Source organism: Podarcis liolepis, assembly GCF_965112155.1.
Source record: "Podarcis liolepis genome assembly, chromosome: 9".
NCBI lineage: Eukaryota > Metazoa > Chordata > Lepidosauria > Squamata > Lacertidae > Podarcis > Podarcis liolepis.
The window spans coordinates 42,123,189-42,147,580 of NC_139564.1; the positions used below are offsets into that span (position 1 = coordinate 42,123,189).

At 42.1% G+C, this 24,392-nt stretch overlaps 1 long non-coding RNA gene across 1 annotated transcript in view; it reads left to right on the forward strand.

Annotated features, from left to right (window-relative positions):
• Positions 1–24,392, forward strand: part of LOC310714763 — a 203,992-nt gene that overhangs the window by 29,279 nt on the left and 150,321 nt on the right. Inside the window, exons 2-3 of the long non-coding RNA XR_014530051.1 lie at positions 17,633–17,821; positions 17,970–18,080. This is a non-coding gene — a long non-coding RNA (uncharacterized lncRNA). The remainder of the gene's footprint in view (positions 1–17,632; positions 17,822–17,969; positions 18,081–24,392) is intronic.

Sequence of the window (24,392 nt, forward strand, 5' to 3'; positions counted from 1 at the left end):
CTTTGGTGATTTTTGAAGCTTTTCCAAAACTTTTCCAACACCGTGCTTCGCAAGACAAAAAAAATTGCAAGGCGACAAAACTCGTGGAACGAATTAATTTCGTCTTGCAAGGCACCACTGTATTCTCTTACCTGGGAGTAAGTTCTTTTGAGCTACTTACTTCTGAGGTGACATGTTGGATTGTGCTGTTAGAGACCTGCAGTGGGCGCTATGTATAATAATCCTGCCTGTCGTCAAGCTGGTACAGTTTCAATGTGGTAAGAGGGAGCCACCTCATGAGAAGAGAAGACTCCCTGGAAAAGACCCTGATGTTGGGAAAGATTGAGGGCACAAGGAGAAGGGGATGACAGAGGACAAGATGGTTGGATAGTGTTCTCGACGCTACCAGCATGAGTTTGACCAAACTGTGGGAGGCAGTGGAAGACCGGAGTGCTTGGCGTGCTCTGGTCCATGGGGTCACAAAGAGTCGGAGACGACTAAACAACAACAACAGGAGGGAGTTTATACAGACTTCCAATGTACTTCAGTGCATAGAAAATAGCTCAGACCAGATATGTCTTTACTCCTTTGGTTATATAAATATGTATACACCACTATTTATTAAAAAAAAACCAGAGTGGTTTACAACAATCATCCATAAAACCATATAAAAAAGTTAAAAGCAGAAGTCAGCTAACTACTATGTAAAGGTGTCTTCTTAATTGCCTCCATAAGGCTGGCAGAATAGAAGTTTTCAGCAGGTGTTTAAAAGTTGAAACAGAAGGCATCTGCTGAATCTCTGTTGGCAGAATATTGTCCTGTACTGGGCCAATTACACTAAAGGCTCAACCACTTCTTGTCCAATAAACGTCGTAAGCTAATGAAAATTGATCTGCAGTATAAACTTGGTGAGTTTCTTTAGAGCAGGCTTCCTCAAACTTGGCCCTCCAGATGTTTTGAGACTACAGTTCCCATCATCCCTGACCACTGGTCTTGCTAGCTAGGGATCATGAAAGTTGTAGGGCAAAAACATCTGGAGGGCTGGGTTTGAGGAAGCCTGCTTTAGAGAATCACCTACACACTGGACACAAATTAGAGTCTTGTGTAGTTCTCTTTTTCCCCCAGCTGGATTTATGCTGAGGAACTTCTCATTGGGCTAGGCCCCATAGAATATGTGAAAAACCACCACCCTTTTTTTCATTTACAAGAATATAGGGTCGTTGTTTTTTTTTAAAAAACCAAACAAAAAACACCAACGTTTTACCTTCCATTAAATCATATGGTATTTTGCATGCTAGTGCCTCCTGTTAGGGCAAGGTTTCCATTTACATGCTAATGAAGTGCTTTAAGAGGTGGCATGCCAAGTCATCAACAATACAAAAGGGAAGTTAATGGGTATGTCTGGAAGGCTAACAAGAGAGGTGTGCCTATAAGGGAAGGAGTGGGAGTGCAAAAGAGATTCCAAAAGACATCTGCATTTAAATAGGCCAGTTGGAAAGGGGCGCTATGCATTTTGTCAAAAGCTGTTTAGGGGGAGAAAGGAAGAAGTCACATCCTAACCCTGATGTTGCTTAAGGAGATTTTGCCTTCGGTCCAGATCAAGTATCTTTAACCTTCTAGACTCAGGAGCCACTCCAGTGGTCAACAAGGACCTACTTGTAGATTTTCACCATATATACCTGCCTTTCTTGTTTTCTGTTCTCTAGATCACACACTAGACGAGGGTGTGCCTCACTTATGGTTCATGCTGGGTGAAAACCGATGATATAGATTAGTGGTGGGAACTCTGTCCTTTGGGCAGGGCTGGTCCACCAATGAGGCGGGATGAAGCAGCTGCCTTGGGTAGTGGAAGCCCTGTACTCCCATGAATGACCAGCCTGCCACACCATCTGTGGAGAAGTAGGGCTAGCATCGGCACTGATTTCTGGTGAGGTCTTGCTGGAACCTGCTGCTCAGTACCATGCAACTTCGGCAACAGGGGCGAAAGGCTGGTGGCGGCAGCAGGGCGTCACTTCCTGTTTTGCCTCAGGTGGTGAAATGGGATGCACCACCCCTGTCTGTGGGCCCAATTAGGCCTGCTAAGTCTCAGCAGTTGGCCTTGCAGGCTGTTTCGGGTGAAACTTTTCTGTTCCTGCTGTCATATAGCGTTAGACTGGGGTGGGGTAGGGGTGGGAATTCAAGCTGCAATGCAAAGGAAGACTCAGAAACACCATCTTAAGTGTGTCGCCTATTCTACTTTTACAAGCAAAATTCATCACTTTCAGAATGTGGTGCCTTTTTCTGCTGCCTTGCATGGCAACAGAAAAAAGGAGCCAAATTCAAGCAGGGGGGTGCAAAGGAAAAATTGGGAGCATACTTTAATGTGCACTCTATTCTTCTTTTGCAAACGTGTGAATTTCCAAACACCTGACTTCATAGGACAGCGGTCTGTGGAGAGTTGAGGAACTGGATTCTTCCAGATGCATTCAATCCCCTCTCCTTGGTATAGGCTCATTTAAACACACACACACACACACACACACACACACACACACACACACACACACACCAACACACCAACCAACCCACCCTTGTATTTGATAGCTTAACATTTCAGAGTAGGCTGTTTGAGAGTCTGCTGTATGACTGTCTATTAAGATGAATGTGGGCTACAGAAGGTTTCAAATTAATTTTCCCAAAAGAGATGAATTTGTCTCTTCCTGCACTGTTCTCTTTAGTTTAGAAAGTAATTCTTGAAATGCCATCTTCTAGACTACGTTTGTCACACACCACCAGCAAAAATGTCTGCAACAATAGCGACTGTTTCAACTCCAAGACTTGAGGTGAATTTGATAACAGGTTAGGGATAAATTGTTTTAAGTGCCAAAAACTATTGCAAATATCCTCTGTCATTTGTGCAAAAACTACTTTCCCCATACACATAGTATAGCCCCCATCCCTCTTCCCCAAACCCTAGTCTGTAAAATTTAAATTGGGTGAATGAAGCTGGCGCATAGCATTGAAGTCACTGTGTATCCAGACTTTTAAGTAGGCTGCAGGATGATTCACACTGGATTGACTATTGCAGAATAGCCCATCCAGTTATACGATTTCCAGAAGCAGGAAAGGTCTTGTTCTTCTAGGGATCACCATAATTTTTGGGCCCTGGGGCACATTTGCAAACCAGAGAAACTGTTGTGAGCACAACATAACACAGAGACCGCAATCTTTTCTCTTGGCTGCTTATAGAATTCAAGTCAAATTTCAGCAGGGAGAAGGGCTAGGAAAGGATACTGTGGGTGTCTGGGAAGGTGCATGTGTGCCTGAAGCTGCCATGTCTGCACACTCTGTTCTTATAAATAGCCTCCTGTTTTATAATACAGGGACTGAAAAGTTGTGGAGGATATATCTTGGGGAGAAAACGAATGCACCTTTGAATATGGGAGGTATGTGTTCAGACCCATACCCTGGACAAAATAAAGGGGGTAAAGAATTAAAAGAATGGAGAATTTATGGAGTTGTGATATCTTTAAAATCTTTTACAGTCTTTAAAATCTTTTACAGTGGTGGCACTGGCCCTGTGGAACACCCTCCCATCAGATGTCAAAGAGAAAAACAGCTATCAGACTTTTAGAAGACATCTGAAGGCAGCCCTGTTTAGGGAAACTTTTAATGTTGATGGATTACTGTATTTTAATATTTTGTTGGAAGCCACCCAGAGTGCCTGGGGAAGCCCAGCCAGATGGGTGGGGTATAAATTATTATTATTATTATTATTATTATTATTATTATTATTATTATTATTATTAATTATTATTCAAAAAGCATTTGAGAAAAAATTGTTTAGTGTCTTTGATTCCTGGAAGGGAATGTGACTCCTATAAGGTTTATAAAATAATGAATGGTTCTCATGTTGTCAAGTCAAAAATGAAAAGCAATGACTTGTCATGGAATAATATGGCTCCCTCATATATTTAATGCATGCTGCTAGATGTAAAGATGGGGCAGCAGAGACCCTCTGGTGGTAGGGATAATCAGAATTCTGCCATTGCAGAGGTGCCCTACTATGGCATAAGTGTTTCAACCTGCATTTTTTAACCAGAATAAAATAAAACCAGTTATAAAGAAAGCAATCAGTTGAACACATCTACAATTTTGGAATGATACATTGAATAGTCATATTAATTTGGATGAAGAAATGTGGGTCCCCCCCATTGTCATTTTCTGTGTAGCCTAAAGGGGTGGGTGGGTGGGTGTGGGTGGGTGTGTAAGAGAGAGAGAGAGAGAGAGAGAGAGAGAGAGAGAGAGAGAGAGAGAGAAACTTGTCCATATGTGTGCCAGCATTGTTGACATGGCCAATCAGTGTGTGACAGTGGGGCACGAATCAAGGATATAAGCTTACTGCCTGGGAGTGCTGCCATCTAAGAGATTTCTTAATAAAGAAGAGAAGGAACTTTGGAATTCCAGGAAAGGAGGAAAAGGAGAAGCTGCTTTGTGAACCAGGACTGCCACTAGGAAAATGCTTGGCAGGGGGTTGGACTCGATGGCCCTTGTGGTCTCTTCCAACTCTATGATTCTATGATTCTATGAAATTATTCAAACTCGATTGAGAGAGATGAAAAGGGAACTATTCTGTTGTTCAGTATGGTTCAGAAAGCAGAAATGGAACAAAAGTACAGTGCTAAGAAGAAAATGTATTAAAATTATATATGTCCTGTTGTAGAATCTTGGGTGTACATCTGAAGCGGAATGTCGATTCTGTGGATCAGCTCCCTGCTACTTAACCAATTCCCGACCCACAAGAGAACCTCTCATCTTATTCCATGGCTGCTAGCTTACCCAGTCTCCTTTGGTGAATTACCTTTTCAGAAGCATTTTGGCAGTCCAAGTACACTATGTGCTTGTAAAATGCAAATTTTAAGATACTTAGGAATGACATTGCTCAACTGTGAAAGAAGCTTTGAATCTGAAGATAATGCAGATGAAAATATTGTAACAGAGACCCTAGGAAGCAAAAAAAAAAAAAGTGATATAAAATAGCATAGAATTATAATTCAAATTATTACTGACATTTCACATCCAAACAATTCCCCTCCTTAAGACAGAGTAACTATCATTTTCCTTCTTTTCTCGCTCACCCTCCTTTCTCTGCTTCTTGATGCTGCCTTTGAATCTTTTTCTCATTTGCCTATCCTTTTCTGTATCACAGATTTCAATTCTGTCTTTGAGCCACTCTGTCTGCTAAAAAATAGTGCTAGTGAAATAGTAAATGGTCCCATTTAAAACGATGTCTTCTCATTTAGAGGCAATTATTATAGAGGTGAAATGAACTGCAGTTTCAAGCTGTTCACTTGGAGGCTCGGGAAGAGATTCGCCGCCGTTCAGGAGTCCTGCGTTGTATTCCACTATGCATGCAAACTGCCCCATTCAGTTCTGTGGATGGGAAGTTGTGTATTTTGCAGACTTATGTCCTCTACACTCAATGGTCCTTGCAGATGGAGGAACTCAAACAATGCCCTAGAGTATCCTCCCTGCAGCTGAGTCATGGCCTTGATGCCTATATAGTTTTCCCCCACAGAGCAGCTTTATCCTTATTTTTACAAGTAAAAGCTTAGACAATAAATTATTTGGCAATGTCATCCAGACCCCAACAAGGATACCAGATGCTTGACACATCTGCTTAGTGTCCTACTTTTCTGGAAATTGAGTGAAATTATATTTGAAATTGTTCCAGATGCCATACATGGAGGCAAGATATAGCTGGGGGGGGGAGGGGATGGTGGAAAGAACCGAGGGAAGCAAATATGAAGAATTCTATACTATTAGCACACAAAAGGAGAGCCAATAAAAAAGATTCTTGCTGTATGTGGAAATGCTATCATTGAAACATGACTTCAGGGAGATGTGACACCTAAACAAATTCTAGCACTCCAAAGAAAAGAGCAGTACCGACGGGGGGGGGGGGGGGAGAGATATTCAGAGAAACAAGCCTAGCAGTGATGGAGAAAATACATTTTTAATGTAGTGTTGCTCTTCTGATCAGTAATCAGGTGACGGAGCGCCTTGGCTTTGAAGCCACTGGTTTGCAGAAGTTCTGATGAAGTGCTAACTAGGCGAGATTTCCTGGACATGTTGATAACAATGGGTTTTAGATCTCATGAGTCTAGGGCAGGCTCAGGAAACTTCCAGCCCATGGGAGATATTAGGCCCGGCAAGGATCCTTATTTGGTCCATGAGGCTGTTTTCCCCACACGACAATCACCTGCCCCACACCTGATGTTATATGTGACATCAGGTGGGGGCGGCGGCAAATAAACACATAGCTACAAAAGAACTGTTGGGAGTCTTCAAGTGCTCTCCTGATTGTTTCTTGTAAAGCAGGACTTGCTGACAGTTTCCACTGATTGATTGGCCCTGCCTGCAAATAGGATCAGATGCCCTGGACTAGGGTCTGTTTCCTCACTCCCCTCAGTCTTGTAAATAACTCCACCCCACTCCCAATTATTAGCCCATGACAGCATTTACTGTCTCTGTCATCACCATCACCACTGAGTCCTAAACTGCTTGGTACTGTACTTCTTTCCTTTGAAATTGGCTGCATGCAGTTATTTTCTGTGAATCTGTGCTCCGCGTGTCCTTACCAGCAGGTTGGCCCTGGAGAAGTAATGTCTAGGTGGACTTTAGAATTCCTTCTCAGGTACCCTTGCAGAGAGAGCTTGCCCCTCTCTATAGGAAGCACAGGTCATACATTTCAGCACATCTGTTATGTGCAGGATCTGAGACTTGCCTCTTCTGCTTACTATGTATGCGACACCTCTACTTATGTAGCATTCGCAGTGTGAAATGAGAGCCAAGGTTGAGCCCTTTACCACATAATGGGCTGTTGAGATAAGGACTGAGAGTGGAAGCATCTTGCTCTCAGATATCCCTTTTCCTTGCTGCCTTGTACGTTATACTGCTGAGAGAGTTCAAGTTTCCAAATGAATCGGAGGCTTCTGCTACACCGGCTTTGCCATATATAAATAACACCAACAAATAAAACTGCCACGGGTTCCTGAGCAGCAAAGTCTTGCTGGAGGATGTTAATGTGTGTGACTACTAAATCAAAGTGTTTTGTGGAATATATTTTAAAAGCCTTGCCTTATGCCTAAATAAAAACCACTTTTACGAGAAGTTGATCCACGAGGCGCCACCTTTCAACACTGGCCTGTTAAAATATCGAAAATAGTGCTGTGCAGAAGATGCTCCCTCCATTAATCTTGTTTCAGCTCCCTTCTTGTCCTTGATATCCAAAATTACATTTATAAATTATCTGATCTTCACATTTCAAATATGCCCCCTTTGGCACAGCAGATGTAATGAGCAGCCTGCAGTCGCCCGGCCTGTGTTTCCCTTTCCTTAATTGCTCCTGGAATTAAATAAGGAGGCTCTTCCAAGCTTTGTGGTGTTTTTTGAAAAGCAGTTAAAACACAGCCAGTTCTAATGAGCCAGTGTGTGGACACCAAGATTTCCTCCTCTCTCTTTAGCACCACATTTACGCCCTCCTTCCTTCTTGCTGCTTCCCCTTTATCGCCACACAACATCAAGCACTATAGCTCAAATTCATGTTGCAGAGAAAACTCTGCACTATTAGAGGAGAGATTGTCTTCCTTTCCTCTGTGAGGAGTTTTGCTTTATTTCCCTAATGGAGGAGCTGGATGTTGAACTGCTTAAGCCATAACATTTAATTTTCAACTTTTGTCCTTTACAGCCTATTAACTCAGAGGCTGTTTCTCTCTCCCTTTCCTCTTTTTTCAGATGTGAATTGATCTCATTGCGCTCCAGCGAATAAATGGCCCTAGAAGTCCAGAGCATTTCCACATGTATTGAGCTTGTAAATTAGATCCTCTTTCCTTTTTTTGAGGGCTCCGTCAACACTAGGATGGAAAGTGTGAGCCTCCTGCAGTTGTGAGAGATTCCAGCCTATATTTTGACTACTGAGGGGCCTTTGATAGTGAAGACACTAACAGTGTGTTAGTGTATGCACAATGTTAGTGTATGCACAATGTACTATAGGGTTGAATTCTATAGGGTTGACTATAGGGATGTCGCCTCTAGGCCTCTCTGTCTGGCCTCTGGGACTCTCCTGAAGCTTGTTCTGAATCAGTCACCTGTGGTTCTAGGAGAAGAAAATCCCACTGTGACAGCTGAGATGCCACAAAACACGCAACTTTTGTTGATGGGACCACAAGAAATTCCCCCTTCAGCCAGTCTTAAACCCTGGGAAGGGTAGAGACACTCAGACAAATACCCAGGATCCAGGTCTCTCAGAGTTTTATGACATAAACTTCAATGCTTTAAATTGGGCCTGGTAACATAGACAGCCAATGCAGATGCCACAGAATAGGTGTTTATATGAGTGCACACTGAAATGCCACTGAGTACTCTGGCAGCAGCATTCTGCACTAGCCACAGCTTCTGAACCATTTTCAAGTGTAGTCCTATGTAGAACACATGACAGTAGTCAAGCTGAGAGGTTACCAGACTGTGTAGAACTGTGGCAGCTTACCCAGATAAACATTTTTCTTCTTAGACAGCCTAACTAGTGGTGGCGAGGACAAAAACAAGATCTGGGGTCTGCACAACTGACCTTGGGTGTAAAAATGGAGACCAGGGCTGCATCTACACAGCTATAAAAAAAAATGCTCTGAAAATGCTCGGGGGTAGTGTGGGGAACCCGTTTTAAAGCTCACAATGGAAAATTTCACAGAGTTCCAATTTCAGCTCCACAGCACCATCTAGTGTCACTTCTTTTTACTAATGTAGCTGAGTCCTAGAGATGGTTGGAGACAGGATTTCAGTAGATGAGATTCACATTTTATCTTTGCATTGCACTTGGTTATTAACAATGTAGCACCAGAGATCCATATTTGCACGCCTGCTGCAGAGAAAGTTGGTCTCTTTCTAATGGCAGCACAGAAGAGAATTCACACACACAGAGACCCCTTTTCTCCGGGGGAATGCTCTGGAATGAGTACCAGCATCTTTGACCAGGCTGCCTCCCAGCCAGAAGTACTTGCCTCTTTCATTCCACAGGGGGTTACTTTTTTAAAATAATGTGGAGGGAAGGGACGAACAATGGAGTTATCCATGCATGTTCCTGGCAGTGGGTGCCTCCTTTGCCTTGTTGTTGTTGTTGTTGTAGTTGTAGTACTTCTCCTTCTCCTTCTCCTCCTCCTCCTCCAATTTATGAGGTCCCTAAGGAGGGGAGAGATGCACTTGGGCAGAGAGAGGGAGGGAGCTACATGTGTGTGGTTGTGTATAGGCGAAGTGTGTGAGTGAGAGAGACAAGGAGATGCATGTGTGTCTACGATCTGTATGTGTACAATGTGTGCATTTGTGTGCTGTGCGCATGCAAGAGAGAATGTGGTTGGCTTCTGTGTAAATTTTCCCTGGTACTAAGGTGTGTTCTACCTTCTCTTGTTAGTAGACAGCAACAGCATTGCATGTGTTCTGTTACTGTTTATTTATATGCCCCCTTAAGCTTGGTGTGTAGAAAATCAATAGTGTGTGATTCCCAGAAACAGGGCCAGCAGGACATAGTGCTCACCCCATGCTAACCATGAGGTGGGTGGGGACAAGCAGCAGTGCTCCAATTCACTCTAAATTTGTGCTAGGCCATGCCCTCTATAACAGACACTGGTAATTTTGTGACTGGTCCCCTTTGCATTAGTTGTAATTTTAAATTCTTTACAACTCAAAATAATAAAACGTCATCTTATAAGCTGTTAAACATTTTGATTTTTATTATGTATTTGTTATTTTTATCATTTTTTAAAAAAGTAAAAGCTCCTCACAAATTCAACAGAGGGAAGTGGGTACAGGAAGAGGAGAGGGATGGAAGAGGTGTTTTACAATTTATCAAAGTATGAGTGCCAGCACCTTGTTTTTTTTTTGGTGATGTATAAATGTATGGTTTATGCATCATTTCAGATAGGGAAGATGTGCTTTAGAAACCTCTGTAGGAAATCCTGTGGATAGTAGCATGCTGTAAATTCTATCAGGGCAAGCAGAAAGAACATACTTTGGCCTTTATCTATGAAATAATGTTGAAAGTGCTGCTTTCTTTCATTGATAAGGATGCTGCTAGGACACAACAAAGTCAAGGTATTTTTTTTTAATGGTTATGTAATTCAATATCTGCTTCCGATTTGGAGGAGAAAGGATAACAGAAAATCAGTGAAGCTTGCTGGTAGTTAAAGTTTTATCTACTGAAATTTTATCTAAATGAAAATGGTGAAGGATGGCATAGCAACCTCTACAGCTTTCCTTGGTTAAGAGACTTGCCTTCTGAATCCATAGCTGTTTTATTAATCCCCAGTCATTTTTGTTACAAGTGAAAAATCCTTGTCAAGTGACCAGACATTAGTGGAGTGCTGATTGTGTTCAGTGAATAGATGGATATGCTTGTGGGAGGCTTCTCTGGTAAGCCACTCTGTCTAGTTCATCTCACAAAACCATTGTGAAGCAAAATTACCACCCTGAGCTCCTAGAAATGCCTGTCACCTTGAGCATAGCAGTATGCTGCCACCTCAATTTCTCTGTCTGTTTAATGGGGATAATTAAAGAGGACAGAAGAGGATAGCATTCTTTGTATAGCCAAGCATTTTTTTTGTTGTCATCCCACAGAACATGGCTGCCAGTAGGTCTTCCAGAAGCAGCTCTCGGAGAGCTGACCATGATGAATGCCAGAAAGCAGGAAATGTAGGATTTTGCAAAACTAGGTAGAGGGAAAGGATGGCAGTGACAAAATTGGCTTGAATATCAGGGGCCACACAAGAGACTCACAAGGCTTTGTTCTGGTTTTATTGTAATATTGTTATTTTAATTCACTCTTGAGTAGCTTCACCCACAAGCTGCTGAAGGGTGGGCTAAGAATCGACCGATAAATAAATAAAGATGGCAGATGGTCTCCTGAAAGCTAAAACTCTTTCCCCCCTCTCTCTAAAAATTAGATGCCCGTTATACTTTGGATAAAGTGACACCCTTCCGGCAGAACAGTAGGGCACAGAGAAGGCAAAAGTACACTTTGCAGTTTTGAAAAGCCATAGAGTTGAGAGTTTCTAATTGAAGCTGAGCTGCAGCTGTGGGGGCAGATGGGGAGCCATGCTAGTTTCTCTCTGGGGATCTGATACAGCATTGGTGAATTTACTGGCGGTGTGCATTTGCTTCTCCTCTGCTTGCATATCTGCAAATAAAGCAAATATTACAGAAGCACCATACAGTGTGTAGCAGGGCACCTGATCATTTTTACGAACCAGGGAGGTTTGGTCGGCGCCTTCATTATATACACCTTTAGGTGCCAGGGGAAAATGTTCCCTTTTAAATGTATTTGTGGGAAGGGGTGGAGAAGTTATTGGGGTTTTTTCTTTTTGTTGTTTTTAATCTTGTATTTTTATGTTGTGAACCGCCCTCAGATCGACTGATGAAGGGCAGTATACAAATTTAATAAATAAAACTAAATAAATAAAATAAAAATCCAGTAGGAAGATTGTACTAGATGGTAAGGCCGCTGGCTGCCTTACTAAATAAAGATAGATTATGGTAGGGAAAGAAAAATTGGCCATTTCCTATTCGTGCCAAGAGATCATTGATTATGCTGGTTGCAGCTGATGAAGTAGAGTTGGAGTACAACATTTTGAGGTTCACAGGTTAGCTGCTCATCCTGTTTTAATATCTCATGAGCAGTGATTTCAGACTGTGTTAACATTTGGGTAAAGCTTTTACGTCTAATTCGTGGGTAGAAGTTACACTGCTTTCATCTGCTCTCCTGTCATAAACCTGCGACTCAACATGGATATGTTCCAGTTCCTTGCCTCTGACATGAATCATGTGTTGCCTGAACTTTAGGGCAGATTTGTCCCATTTGCAGTTTTGGATCTCTCTGCTTTTAAAAAAACATTTTTTAAAAATTAAGGGATCTCTGTACGTTTATGTAGTGAAGATATTGTACTTTCCCTAGGGTTGCCATATTTCAAAAAGTAAAAACCAGGACACCCCAAAAGTTGTTTGGGTTTTTAAAGGAAATCCCCGAAATTGTTGAGCTTCAAAAACACCAAAAAACCCATGATTTTTTGATTGATTTGCCTAAGATCCAGGACAAGGGCCATATTCTGGAAATTCACCCCAGCCGTCAGTTCTACCTTTGAAATCCTGGTAATATCCGGGAAAATCCAGACATATGGCAGCCTTAACTTTCCCTTAAAAAGAAGTGTGATTGAGGTTTATGATGTTTTTGTTAAAAAAGGAAAGGGACAAAAGGAGTCAGTTAAGGTCGTCCTGCTGAGATCTGAGAAGATGTCATTGAATTCCTGGCATATTGGTGAGCAGCAGATAAAGCGTGTGAAATATCTCCTAAGCACCTGGTTGTTTTATTCGGGGCCTTATACAGCTGGCATTCTTGTTTGCAAACAGCAAAATCTACAGATTTAGAAGTATGCTGAGCTTTGGAGACAATGGCTGTATACACACCTTGCATTAAAAGCACATGGCTCCCTACAAAACAACCACCACCTCCTCCTCCTCCTAGGAATTATACCTCTGTGAAGGGTAAACCAAAGTTCTCAGGATTCTTTGGAAGGGAGGCGGGAGTCTTGTGCTTTAAATGTGCTTTCAGTGTGTGGTGTGTTAAGAGCCAACATTGTTGCAAACTGGTTCTGTCTGGCTTGAAATTTCCAACAGCTCACCCACCAATCGCATATGGGGCTGAGCTATGGGACTCCTTGTCATTTCTGAAGTTAATACTCGGTGTCTTCCAGGTATGCTTGCTGTGCTTTTAAGATCAGAAATGGGAGAACTCCCAGTGTCTATGACGTCTTCACTTACTGCTTGGGTTACAGTCTGTGGATGATGGGAGATTTTCCTGGGGGAGACAGCAACCAATCTAATGGAGTAAAGTGAGTTTTCTGAGGTTCATTTTACAGGGTTAATTTAACCACTGCCAAGTCCGAAATTGAGAACAAGCTTCACAATTTGGAAGCCCAAAACAATTTGGCAGCATTAGCTGACTCAAAGTTCTCTGTGGTTTCATACCGTAAAATCGCAGTACGCTTGCAGAGAGTACCTGTCAGATTTGAGTGCTCATTCTCAGAGAAGAGCTTTTTCTGCTTTATGATATCAGACAGTTCACACATCCGTCTTGAAAGGGCAGAGCAAGGCAATACTGTATGAATCAAGACACTGCATTTGTGGAAATGGAGATGTACAAAATCTATTTTTCTATATTTCCAAATAAAACAAAATATCTTGCAGCTGTTTGTTCATTTGAGCTCTATCTCGCCTTTCAATCCAGAATTGGCTCCAAGGTGGGTTACAAAAAATAATACAATACAAATGCATATATTGTTTTAAGGCACTCTTTTGTTGGTTAGAAATGATCATTATTCAATGCAGTTTCTCTCTTAGCTCTTGGTGTTGCTTTTGGATGCTCAGGTGAAATCATTGACTAATAATGCTTCTTGCCAGTTTCAGGTTGTGGAAAAGCTACAATGATAAGGTTCTTAGCTTATTTCTGGTACATCTAGTTTTGAATGGGCAGTGTGTGTTTTTCTATGGGGGACCATTCATTCATACAATCCCCTCAGTGTTATGTTCCCATATTAGTTCTAGTGTGTGATGTATCATTGGTGTAGCCTGGCTCTAGAATCATAGATTCTTGTATTCCTTCCAACACTACAGTTCTAAGGAGTAAGGGCCATGTGTGATATTATAGTGCAGTACAGTGTAAAATAGTACAGCACTCTGGTAGTTGAGCAGATGACAGGCTCTGAACTCACCTGGATGCAATCTTCACTCACTACAAGCAACCAGATGAGTAGCTAATGGCATGTCTACTCTGAAAAGTTGTGGAGAGGTGCTTCCGATCATCTTCATTCACATTGCAGCAAGCCTAGCACTTAGGATGCTTAACATTTTCAACAATGAGAGTCAGTTATAACCAAGTGCAGGCTCTGAGTCATTAATATAATTGTCATGTTTCAAAATGTAATTCTGCTTTGGGCTCTGGAATCAATCTTCCCTTTATGCAACGAGGAGTAGTGAGGTTGGAAATGTGCTTTTACAGAGCTGAGAATCTTTCTATGAGCCCATGTCTTGAGTGTCTTGTTTTAACGAGCAACACAATGAAAATTGGGAAGATGAAAAATGTACTTCAGTGGAGCAATTGCCCACTGTTGCATGTTCAACAAATAATTCTGCTATGATAGTACCTGTGAGGATTACATGGAACTATAAACATGTGGATTAGAAACTGATTAATAGCTGATTCAGTTCAAGTTTATGCTCTTGAAAGATATGTGCAAATATTTAACTAGAAAAGAGAATGAAAAGTTCCTTATCTGTATAATAATCAGCAGGAGAATAGCAGCACAACTTATCCTTCCGCAGCAGAAGGCTTTGAAAACAATGCGACCACTTGAATCACTCTCTCCATCTATGTACTTTAGAGGTCACTGCTACACTTCAGGTGTTTCAAAGGTGTTGAATTTAAAATGAAAAATGAGGTCTGCTGATATTAAGTGCTGGAGCTAATGATGTGAGGCTAATGAATTGTGACCTGTGTTATTACAGTGAAATATTTACAACCATTGGAAATCTCAATTAGATTACTGGCTTTCTGCTTGATGGATTACAGGGGGGAAATGGTGCCTTGGGAGGACTATAAGAAATCTTAAAAACTTGTTGGAAAACTGCCCAAGAGACTCTGAGAAGTAGTTGTAAGAAAAGTATGCAGTGCCTGCCCTTTGGGTATGGTTCTTCAGGGAGCCTAGATGGGCCTGCTGTTCTGCTCAGGTCAAGATTTCGGAGCAGCAGCAGATTTGCAAGGTACAATTTCCACCATTTAAATGGAAAAGCAGACAGAACTAAAGGCAGGACTGTCGTGTGTGTTTAAGCATGCAGTAGCAGCTACCCCTGTGGTGAATGCAAACTTTTCTTGCTGTGCATCTTGACTGACTAGATAGGGACCTGCAAAGGTTTTTTTTCCATTTGAATTTTCTGCAATTCAACTCCAAAATCTTTCTTTATGCCCTGATGCCACAAAAACCTATAGGGTGGAAAACACAAAATGCTTTGATATGCTTAGACAAATCTTCTGCCAGGACTCAGTCCAACCCCGTGGGAGCCACAGGCAATAAATGAGCCTTCCATCCGCTTCATGCCTCTTTCCACTTGTGAGTTGTGGGTTGTTGTTGTATGGCTATGCATGAAATGTGCATACAGCCCCTGCAGCCCAGGAGTTAGGCATCAGCTGTGGCTGACACCCCAGGAGGTCTCCCACTGCTGACCTCCAGATCCCACGGTTCCAATATTCATCCTTCTTTCAGTTTATCTACTTCATTTATGAATCACTTCCCATGAAACATCCCAAAGCAAATTACAATTAAAAGTCAACAATGAAAACACATGTAAAAACAATTTCAAATCCAATGCAGATATAGCCTGGGAGGAAAATGGGCACTTAGACTCCATTGTGGTTGCCTGTTCACCTTTTCTAGTGGTCTAGCTGACCATTTAGAAATTTGATTGGAGGCTAATTCTACCTCCTTAATGACTTTGCAGTTGTGTATCAAATGAGTTTGGCAGTTCTTTACACTTAGGCTTCGTTTAAAAACGGTTAACTTGAGGATAGATGTTTAGAAACAAAGCAACAGTAGCGGTCTCTTCAGGGTTCATTGCAGGGGGAGCGGAATCACAGACCCCTCTAGGTGGCACTGTTGAAATACATCAGAATATAAGGGGCTCATCTTAGCATTATGGGTAGGGAGCGAGAGGAGAAGCAGTCCTTGTCCAGAGAAAGTGGTCATTTCAATTAATTCAGCTCCCCTCCGTTAAGCACAGAAGTGTTCAACTACCAATCCTCTGCCAAATTGCTCCAACCTCTGTTATAATCCCCATCCCAAAGTTCTAAATTACGTACAGTTCAATGATGCATCACACATTCCCAAACTATGTGCCTCTTCACCTAAGGAAATCCATTATACTCCATATACAGCAGAGTTGAGAGATATAATTGGTCTCTGGTGCTTCAGGAATACTTGAGCTGTGCTTTTAACCCCATATTTTCCTTCAGAACATATCCAAGCATTCTGGTACTACAAAAGAAGATAAGGGTTTGCCACATAACCCTCATTCTACACTTATCAGAAATTGATCTTTTAGTGTGGCACCTAAACTTTGGAATTCCTTGCCTATTGACATCAGGCTGGTGTCTTCACTGTACTTTTTTTGGCACCTGCTTAAAACATTAGGCAAACCTATCCCGATACAGTGGTACCTCGGGCTACAAACTTAATTCATTCTGGAGGTCCATTCTTAACCTGAAACTGTTCTTAACCTGAGGTACCACTTTAATTAATGGGGCCTCCCGCTGCCACCGCACGATTTCTGTTCTCATCCTGAAGCAAAGTTCTTAACCCGAGGTACTATTTCTGTGTTAGCGGAGTCTGTAACCTGAAGCGTATGTAACCTGAAGCGTCTGTAACCTGAGGTACCACTGTATACAGATGTGGTGTTCCATTCCCTTTTAGTGTTAATGTTAATTATTTTTAAATGCTTTTAATTTTTCAAAACTGGTTTTAAAAAATAATTTTAATGTTTCTGCAAACTGCTTAGAGGTTTTCCTGCAATCAATGATGCTTAAATTTTGTTAAATGAAAACTGGGCTTTGGGTGAAGAATGGATAGCAAAATTATTTTGAAGAATAGATAAAGATGGGTTTTGAATTTCAAAAATGGGGAAGAGGCTTTGTTTGACTTAGTGCAAGTATAGCAACTCAGAATTGGCTTCACAGCTTATTTTATTAGAAGAAGCTCTTCATTTGTGCCTGAGAAGATAGAATATTGATGTCAAGAGGCACTGGGCTGTTCAGCGGTGGGGAAACCAATTCCTTTATTTGGATGACCTTTGGCCACTTGCATTTGTAAAATATATTTTCATCATGCCAAAAGTGCATGACAGCAGAAAACTGCAGGTACCTTGGATTCTCCCCTCCCCCTTTACTTGAGGTCTGTGTTTCTTTCATACTCTGACCTTGAGTGGAATGTATCGAGAATACTGCAGATTGCCCTTTTAAATTTGGGGTACACAACATGAGATGTTGCAAAGGTAAGACAGAGTAATCAACAGTCAAACAAGCCTTTTTGATAGTGTCTGTTTTTATGACCTTGTGACTGTAAAACAAGAAAGAAAGCTAGATGAATATATTGACTGCTAACAAGCTCCAGAGAGGAACCTGTGTGCTATATTTGCAGTTTAAGGGGGAGTGAAAGTATGCACACAGACAGTTCATTTTTCCAAGGGATCTGGGTAAAAGTTGAATATTGTGGAAGTCATCTGCACTTTGAGCAGTGCCATAGCTGGGGAGGGGGTGCTACTGGGTTGGTGTTTTTTTTTGCCCTGGGGTGAAGCTTCCAGAGGCGCGCCATTGAGGCTCCAATCCTCTGTGTGTGTGTGTGTGTGTGTGTGTGTGTGTGTATGCAAATGCTCATGGTGTGTGTGTGTGTGTGTGTGTGTGTGTGTGTGTGTTCCAAAGTGGGTCTTTGAAATAAAGACAAGTTTCGCCCCTGCTTTGAGCGCTGAGTTGAAACAGGAGTGTCATTTTTCCAACTTCCTCCTTCAGTCTTATGTATTTTCCAAGGAAAAGAAAAGTAACCACTCTCACCACCTTCAAGAGGACAGTGAGTGGTGCAGGGTGGGGTGGCAATCGAAGATATTATGGGTGCCAGGAGAAGATATCAGGGCTGCCTTTGCAGTCACAGGCACCATGGTGGCAACCCCCGTTTTGGAGTATGCTCCCCGCAGAACAGCTTTAGGGTGAAAACTCTAGGTAACTTTGTTCATATGATTTTTTAAAATTGTAAGCGTCATTGTGCTTCCTTATAATTTTTCCCCTTTCCCTATTTAGAGCCGGATAATTATTTTATTATACATTGTTTTCTAAAGATACTAGTAATTTAAAAGTCCCTTCTTTCCAGGATACAGAAATAACTGGTGCTGCAGCAATTAAGAGAGGCTGTTCAAGAGGCAATTAACAGTCTATATGTCACTAATCTCCCAGATGCTGTCAACAGGAAACAATATAATGGGTAAGACCTTCAAACAGGAAATGTTTAATTAAGATTAGAAAAGACCTATGCCCTCCCGCCTCAACTTCCACCACAAGAGCATCTGAAGGATCATCTTGTCCTAAGAAGAAGAAGCAGTAACAACTTGTTCTAAACAGATGTTGTTTTTCCCCATTCTATTTTTTTAATTTTTTAAAATGGATGCTTATTGTTGTAATAATCCTATGTAAACTTCTCTGTGAGGTCCTCCTGGAAAGCAGAATATGGACACTCTAGATAACAGATAAATAGAATAGATAATATAATAGACAGATATGCCGAACAGGACTTACTTGTGAGTAAACATTCCAGAAGCATCTTGCTCTCAGGATGGTATTGTTGGATAATATAATGCTATTCCAAGTGCCACGTGGAATCTCCTATTTGAATTCCGCTTTCAGCTCTGGAAAAGCACTGGCTCAGCAGATGTAAAGACCTCTAGCAGTGAAGCAAGCTGGCTGAACAGTGTGTGGCAATCTGTGTGAGCGACTTCACTTCCACAAGCACAACTCAACATGGGTTGATCTGCAGTATCCAGTGCTGTTTTTCTAGAAAAAGAGGTGCCAGAACTCACCATGAACCTTGTTCTCTTATAATGGCAATGGTGCCCACCTGAGGGGTGTTGGAACTGAGTTCTGATGAGATCTGCTGAGAAAAAGGTCCGGCAGTATCCCACAAAACAAGGCTGACTCCCCTCTCTGAACCTCTAGCATGAAAGAAGAAAGAATAACGAAAGCAGTTTTCTGAACAATAGTTTCTCTTCTCGTAGTTTGACCTCCTCTTCTGGAAGTTTCAGAGGGTTGTAGCTCAGTGCCAGAGCACATGGCCAGCAGCATTTGCTGCTTTTTTAACTTGAGAGGGCCCGGCCCGGCACATGACCACTTTATTAGAAGAGCCAGGCTCAAGCAATAACTGGTCCAAGATTATCTAGGAAACTTAGTTGTGTGATAAGGGTTGTGCATGCTAAACCACAACACTACTCCACCAGCTCACTATTCTATGACTTACAGTTGACCCTAATAAATGCTAAACTGATGATAAATTTAATGAGGACTTTTCTTTCTTTTTAAAAAAGGGAACTGATGTGGAAATGTGAAGTTAAGATTAGAAAAAAGAGAAAGAAACTGAGAGAAACAAAACTGATAGATTTGCCCGTCCCTATTTGGTGTAGAACACTAGAAATAGAGGAAAGTATATTTAAATGGAAAATTCAGGTTACCAGTAGTGAGGTAGGGGCAATAGTGGAGGGCCAGCTGTTGGTACCAACCCCTATTGTGAGCTTCTCAGAAGATTCTGGCAGCCCTTGATAGCCGCAGAGGTGCTTAGAAGTCCAACAAGAGCAGCAATATCAGCTCTTCTGATTACAGCCTTGTGAATCCCAGGACTTTTCAAATGACAAAGGCTCTCTGGGGTGTCCTTTTAAAGTAAGAGAGCATCTGTGTGTTGTATTTGAATGCAGTGTTTAAACAGAAGCAGCATGTAGATTCCAGTTATGCTCACCATTTATAACACATCAAGGTTTTAGAAGAGGCACCACAAAGCCGAGATGAATTGTTACTGAGGCTGCAACTAGATGTGGAGTGGGAGACTGGTAATTAGAATCTCCTGTGGATTTTCTGCTTGCCTGTTGTTGTTGTTTTAAAAGGATTAATAGTAGCCAAGAAGGACCAGAATCAGATTGGGAGTGTGGCACTTGGAAGCGTGTGAAGTTTCACCTTTGCTCGCTGTGTATCCTTTCCCCATTCAAAATGGCTTCCCAAAGCTGCTATTTTCCCCTGCAGGAAGCAGAACCAATTTTAATCAGGAAAATAGGAAGACAAAAAGTTACCTCTGCGCCACTTCAGAAGCATGGTTCAATCGGATTCAGGGTCCACTGCAGTGGTGCCTATTAATCTTTCTTTTTAAAAAGCTGTGGGATAACTTAATCATGCATCTCCCATGTCATGACTAGACTGGCAGTGAAAGGAGAAACATGGGAGAGCATCTTTATATGTTTTGCATGAGATCTGATAGCTGAGAGTACTAGTGGAAATATAGAGTTGAGATAACAGTTGCAGTGGGTCGTTGGGCGGAATGTCTCAGAAGGATACCATCAGTTAACAGAAGGTACATTTATAGAAGGGAAGAAAAGTTGGAAAGAACAGCAAAGGTTGCAGGATTTTGATAAATATAAATCTAAATGTGTTTTCTGATCTTCTCCTGGCCTCTGCACTTTTTGGTACTGACCTAGAAGGCAGCATTCTGCGTGGGTTAAAAGGTTATTTGTGTGAGTAAGGAAGAAGGGTTTGTAGCTAAGAAGAGGAAATCCCAGCTGATAAGAGGATTCAAATTTTCAGGGGAATATAACATGTTTTTCAGGTGAAAGTTCAACAGATAAATGAAACATGATAATTGAGTCTGACTCCGTTTGTGAGGATTGTTTAGAAAATAGGCTATTAGATATTGTGAAATGTTTTTAATGGCAGCTATTTTACAGAGCAGCCCCAAGTGCAGCAACCTGGCATAAATTACACCAGACCCAGAGTCTGTCCACGAAGGCCCGGGATCGGGCAGCTGCCCAGTGGAATGGAAATGAGCCAATGAAGCACTGAAAGCCAACTTAGCATCACCATAGGAATTGTGCCCACCTGTAAACATGCAGGTCCCCCACTGCCCTTCTCAGGTGTGTGTGGACTGCAAGTGTACACAGAGACAGCACATGGGAAGTGGCTCAAAAATGGCAGTCCAGGAATGCAAGCAAACAGAAGGGAGCACACACAGCATCCCTAGGAACTCTCAGTATATCAGCTGATACACACATGTACCTGAGTCTAAACACCCCAGAACAAGCCCTCAAGGGTGAGTTATCACCTGTGCCTTTCTGCATTTCCTTTCCTTTTGACCTCACTGTTACAATCCTCCAGCATTATGTATATATGTGTATGCAATTAGGGATGGGGAAGAAAAATTCATTTCACATTTAAAGGTGAACCTACCCAATTCACACTTTCTGAATCAATATGTAAACTGAAACACAGCAATATTTTGAAAGTCACACTTACTTGAATTTTGCACTGCTGTTCTCCAGCCAAGTAATGTGTACAAAAAATGCACATGCAAGCATAAACTGTGCATAAAACTGTACATTATTAAAAATAACATGCGAAAATGTATATTGGGATGAATTACATAAAAAATGTGTATATTATAAGAAATTCACACTCAAATGCTGATGAATTTTCATGAGGACTTTTTTAAAAAAAGCAAAGTAATGTGGAGAATGGAATTTAATATTGGAAAAATGAGAAACTGAGATTTGCTCATCCCTGCCTGCAATTCAGGATAACACTCCATGCATCTGAAGAAGTGGATTGTAGTAAGTTTTAAAGTGTGAATGTATTTCCACAAAAAAGGAACGAAAGAAAGCCTGTATAATTTGGTGTTACATGATTTCACACTGTTTCAGAAATGGGCTCTTTCAGACCCTGCCTTCTAGGCATGGGGTCATTTTAGAATGTTAGAAATTAACACAGACACACAAACACACACACACACACACACACACACACACACAGAGAGAGAGAGAGAGAGAGAGAGAGAGAGAGAGAGAGAGAGAGATAGATGCATGTTGCATTTCACTCACCCTGTACAATTCATTGCTAGTCTCCATCATAGTTACTTAGCAGAATTTTCATAGGTCCCTGGGGTGTGTTTTCAAAGATGATTGTTTCTGTCAAATTGTTCCTATCTCTTACATACAAAACTTTTCTGATCCTTACTCTCTTGTCATGTCTCATGTGTCATCTGTATTTCTGCCGTGACTGGCCTGGATGCCTGGAATACAGCCTTTAACAGATATCGCTCCTGGATATTTTGACTGGATGCTTCAAACTCTGGCTTTCCTCTGTTCCTGTCCCAGTCCTATGACTTGCTCGGCTGTTTCTGGTCCCAGTCTGTCCTAACTGTCTTTTTGCCCTGAAATTATAGGGTGCTGCCTTGGATACTGATCTCTGGCTTGGTTATCTGAATTCTGCAATTGTTTAGGTCCATAATACCTGGCTACCCTGTTTAAGCTGATCTAGATAATTTAGGGCACCTCCGGACTGTCAGTATTATCTGGGCATGATCCAAGAACACACTTGGACATTTCGTTTTGAGCAATTAAAAGAGCTCTGTCAGCAAAGCACAACGATCCCCATTATAAAAATGAACTGTTTGCAATTAGGACAATGACAGGGACATGAATTCAGAAGTGTGGAACCAGCGAATGATTAAAGGGAAGACGTATAAACACTCTGCTAGCAAATGGGGATGGATGCTTATTGTTGTATAACTGTCCTGCAAACAAATCAGAAAAAATGCTCAACAGAGGGTAGATATAATCTAACCTCCATAGCCTCCGATTCTTCGCAGATGAAATTAGGGGCACCCATTGCAACAGCTGCTGGGGAGCAGGAGTCAGCTTTCTCCCACAAGCCCTGCTTGTGGGGTTTCTGCAGATGTGCTTTCTGGTCAGATCTAACAGGGTTGTTATGTTCTTCCCACTCTAAAAGTTGTTCTCTCCCTGCTAGGTTACAGTGTAATCCTAACCATATCAACTCAGAAGTAAGTACCTGTGAATTCAATAGGGCATATTCCCAGGTTAAGTGGGGCTACGACTGGAGCCTTAGTTTTTCTGAGATCCTTGTCTTGCTCTGGCCATTCATAGATGTTACCCTGTCCGTCCCCCCATGCTTCTTACCACTTCATGGGGAGTTTTTTTTTTTAATTTCCACAGGAAGGTGCCTTAGTCAAACCCTTAGTTCAGCTAGGCCAGTATTGTCTCTAGTCTGGCATTTTGTTATTCTTTAAGTTGCGACATGCTCCTCTCAGTTGTTCTGACTGGCAGAACAGCTCTCCAGGAATTCAGGTGGGGTGTCTTTTCCCAGTCCTACCTGCATATGTTGTCAGGAAATCAAACCTGACACAGGTGCTCTGCTACTGAGCAGCTACAACTGTGGCCATTCCCCTAAAAAATGAAGCAAGCTTCTGGTCCTCATGGTTCCGGTTGAATGTAAACAGGACTGTAGAAAGCTGCCTTACACTCAGCCTGACCTTTGGCCCATTGTAACTAGTACCATTTGCAGTACTGTCAGCGGGTCACCAGCAGGGGAGCCTGAGAACTTTGTACACCCCTGAGCTTCTTAGAGGATGAGCGGGATACAAAGGTATAAAATGTGGGTGGCTAATAAAAAGCAATACCACTCCCACATCACCCTGTACAACTGGCCAAAGAGGATACCCTGGAGGGATGGGCTTTCTCAGATGGGCTTTCTGGGTGAGTGCTGCTGTGCCACACCTGCCCCAGCACAGCTTTTCCAAGGAGGCCAGTCAGCTGCAGGAGAGACCAGGGTGCCTGCAGCCTTCATTGCACCGCAAAGGTGTAGAACCCCTTGCCTCGAAGGCCCCCATTTCCCCTTCTCCTCACCGACAGCCACGGCTGTTCCCATCAGCAGCTTCAGCACCTCAATCACCTGCCTCCGTACTGTCTCGCTCCCGGCCATGGCAGCAGCTTTGCGCTATGCTTCAGGCCCTCATCTTAGTAAGGCCAGGTAATGTTGCCTGTTGTTTTAGCTCCTAACAAATATCACGACAAGGGTATGGAATGTCATCAACATCTGCAGTGTGGAACCTGGGAAGAGAGTACTGTGTGACCAGCCATTTCTAGCCTAGCATGATTGCCTAGGGTTCCATCCTTTGTCATGGTGACGGATTATTCTACTGTATCCCACAACCCCCCCCCCAAAAAAAAACAGTAGCAATGTACCACTAAGGAGGCAGGAACACTTTTAGTATTACTGGCCAGTGAAACAGTAGTTTCAGCAGTGGCATAGCTGAAGACCTAACTCCTGACCACTAAAACTAATCTTCTCAATAGAAAAGGGGGAAATAGGTAAGCTTACCAATCTGTCTCTGCTTACACATGACAAATGGCCGTGTATGTTCACGTATTTCCCATCTCTCAGATGAGGGAGAACACCAGCATGTCTTGATTTATTTCACTAAGCAAGGGAACATAGGAATTGTCATCTCAGGTAATAGATGGGCTTGATACTCTGTTCTTGGCTTTTTTGTTTTGATGTTCCAGGGAGATATATATAATGCTAGGTGGTACAATTATGAAGTAACCTTTACATAACTGCATTGCTTTTCTCTCCTGTCTGCCGCCTTTTCTTTTACTATGTTTTTTGCTTTTGCTTTTGGATGGGATAACTAAAAGTGAACGAAAAGAAAGATGATATAGGCATTCTTTTAGATTGTTTCCCAAGAAAAGCA